Consider the following 2,970-nt stretch of genomic DNA (forward strand, 5'->3'; position numbering starts at 1 on the left):
AAAAAGATGGGGTTTTCTACTCCCATAAAGTCTCAGAAACTCACAGGGCCATTTCGGCCATTTCCTAGAGGCTCGCTATGAGTAGGCATCTAATTGGTGGCAGTGAGTTTGGGGTTTGGCTCTCTCGATTATAAATGGACATCAGAACACTCAATTCTAAAAGGAGACTAAGTATCCATGACAAAGGATAGTATTTTCGCGTGAAGCTATAGTTACCGTGGCAGTGACTCCTGTACTTTGACATAGTGCTGTATTAACTACAAGGAGCCCTGGTGTCCGGCTGCGAGCTTCAGGATCAACAGTGCAAACTCACCAGCCACTCTGTGGGGAAAAGATGCAGTTACCGGTTGCTGTAATCTATAGGCTCAGGAAGCCTACAAAAATTTGCTGTAAGGCGGAATCGACTCCATGGGATGTTCATGACATAGAGGAAAAAAACAAATAAACTTCATATGTTGAATTTTATTTGAGAGAGTAATATTTTTTTAAATGTAGGCCACAAAATAGTAGCGAACTATACTAAGTGGTATAGTCCACTGTGGAGTGAGGTCTTCGAGAGTAATTTTTTTTTTAATCACTAAAATAAAATCTCAAAGTTGTTCTTTTTATGGAGTTCACATCGTTTTATATCTGAAGTTCTTCAGTTTGGTTTTTTTGGTTTGTTTGTTTTGCTATTTTAAGATAGGATAAAGTGAGCTTCATCACAGTCTCTCATTTTAAAGTTTTGAGAAACTCTGGATTCTTTCTTTATCAGCAAATAAAGATAAGAATAGCATGCCAAAAATGCCAATTTTGCTTCATGTCTGGAAGGCGATAATGTGCTTTCCAAAGCAAATTTTCCTTTCTAAATCCAAAGGCTCAGTAATATCGCCTTAATAACCTTTTCATCTTGAATAGCACGATTCTTTGAAACTATTAATTACTGAACCATTCATGATATCGTTCTGAAATTATGTTATACCACTTGTAACACTTTAGCAAATTCAAAGTGTTGTATAAAGAGAAATCAATATTATTAGAGGACTATTGACCAAAAAAGATTTTTCAGAAATGCCATTATTTTAAGCATAAGTGCATACAACGGACTTGAACACTAATTAGGTACTGAAGACAACAAGCTTACTTGGGTGGAGAAACATGTCATTTGTCATAGTTCCTATGAGTGGAAACATTTTAAGATATTTGAATCGTGATATTTAGAAATAAATGCAGCTATCTAGAATAAGTCCCTCATTCTAATCAGTGCCTTTGGTACATTTAATTGATGCATTCTGGCACCAGATAACTATGTGGTGGAAAGAAATGATTGAAAATGAGTAGCTCAACCATATCTATTGATGTAACAGGGTTAGCAAAATGTTATCCCAAAAGCACTGGATTGCAAGCAACCTAAGATTTTAAACTTTTCGTTTCTGCTTCAGAGTCTTCACCACATTGTCTCACTTTTTGTAATCCATCAACCCAGGTGACAAATAGTCTTCTATATTTACCCGCTCAGAATATACAACAAGCATACTCTATTAGCAGCTGAAACTACAAACGTTACTGTCAATCAAAGGCTCTGGCAGAGTACCATAATTCTTGTCACCAAGAGGCTTAAAGCAAAGAATCTGTGCCTAATTCTTTTAAACCTTATAGGTCAAAAGGTTTTAAAATTATTTTTGACACCATTTCTTTGCTTTGTCAACAGCCCTGAGTACTTTTTTAGCTTGTAAAGGATATCAAAAATGGCTTTTTCTAACATTGCAAATTTATGGGTTTTATGACATCACTTTTCGCACAGTAACATAAATCTGCAGGCCAATGAGATGATCGTTATGGTTCAGAAAGATGTCGGTCTGATTGTAAAAACTGTACCCTAAATGTTTGGCTATGAACCACAAGTACCAGCCTAAAGCCTAAAACTGGGCCAACTGGACAATGGGCACTCAAACATGTTCTGTGTTATGATAATGGTTATGGCTTTGGGTGAATGGTACTCAGTTAAAGCAAGGACAGCTAATAGAGGCATCCTCAATTCCATGTGGCCTATACTGAATCACTGGGGGGGTGGGTCGGGGGGGACGACATTATAGTCATCTTTCAAATTAACTCTTCACACCCCAAATCACATCAGTTCGTGAACTTATGATGAAAAAAGATTCTCTCCTGTATGTGGAGCAACCTGAGTAAGCATCTGTAAACATCTTTGTCCTGTTGCTTCTCCCTTATTTGTTCGCCAGTGTTCTTGGGTGGTGCAAGTGGTTAGGAAGCTTGGCTGGGTGGGTCATGCAGAGACTTCTTGGAAGAAAGCCATCCAAGTCTACATCCAAAATAGCAACCGTGGAAAACTCTACGGGATGCCATGGGCCTCAGTGGACTAGGCAGCAACTGGTTCGGTTTAGTTTAGCTGATTGATACTCTCTCAAGGTGGAGCAATCTTGTGGAAGGTAAGCACAGGTTCACTTGTACTTACATATCTACTAATCTGTACTAAACAACTTCACATGGGCTTCATCGCATGCTTGCTGCAGTAAAAAACAGATGAAACACTTCGCTCCAGATTAGTAGCCATAATTAAGGCCATGCTTACCTGGCTTATTAGGTAATTGACACTGGCACTTTACTTTTGGTCTTGTCAAAAATGAATTTTCTTCACTTTTCTAATATTTAGTCCCTTCCAAAGCTATTAGTTGAACAATATTGGCAAAATTACTCACACATACCTACCCTTTTCCCTATCTGACTCTAGACATCTTCCTTGATCTCATGTTTTTCTGCTCAGTGACCTTTTTTTGTTCCAAGTAATTCATTGGGAAGTCCTATCATTCTGTGAGTACACACGCCAAGGAAATAAATCTATTTATTTTTGCCTTTGATTACTCTTCTTAGTCTTGGATCAGTAAGCCTTCTTCGTCACCAAATAATGTACCTTAGATATGTCCTCTCTCAGCCTCCACTCCCTTCGTAAAAATTTCTCTCCCCGAAAAG

General features: G+C 38.1%; 1 pseudogene; it reads right to left on the reverse strand.

Moving 5' to 3' along the window:
- Positions 1-488: 488 nt before the first annotated feature.
- On the reverse strand, positions 489-599 carry LOC142444115 (small nucleolar RNA SNORA4; annotated as a pseudogene).
- Between the last annotated feature and the right edge of the window lie 2,371 nt (positions 600-2,970).

The sequence above is a fragment of the Tenrec ecaudatus genome, chromosome 3 (assembly GCF_050624435.1).
Source record: "Tenrec ecaudatus isolate mTenEca1 chromosome 3, mTenEca1.hap1, whole genome shotgun sequence".
Taxonomy (NCBI): domain Eukaryota; kingdom Metazoa; phylum Chordata; class Mammalia; order Afrosoricida; family Tenrecidae; genus Tenrec; species Tenrec ecaudatus.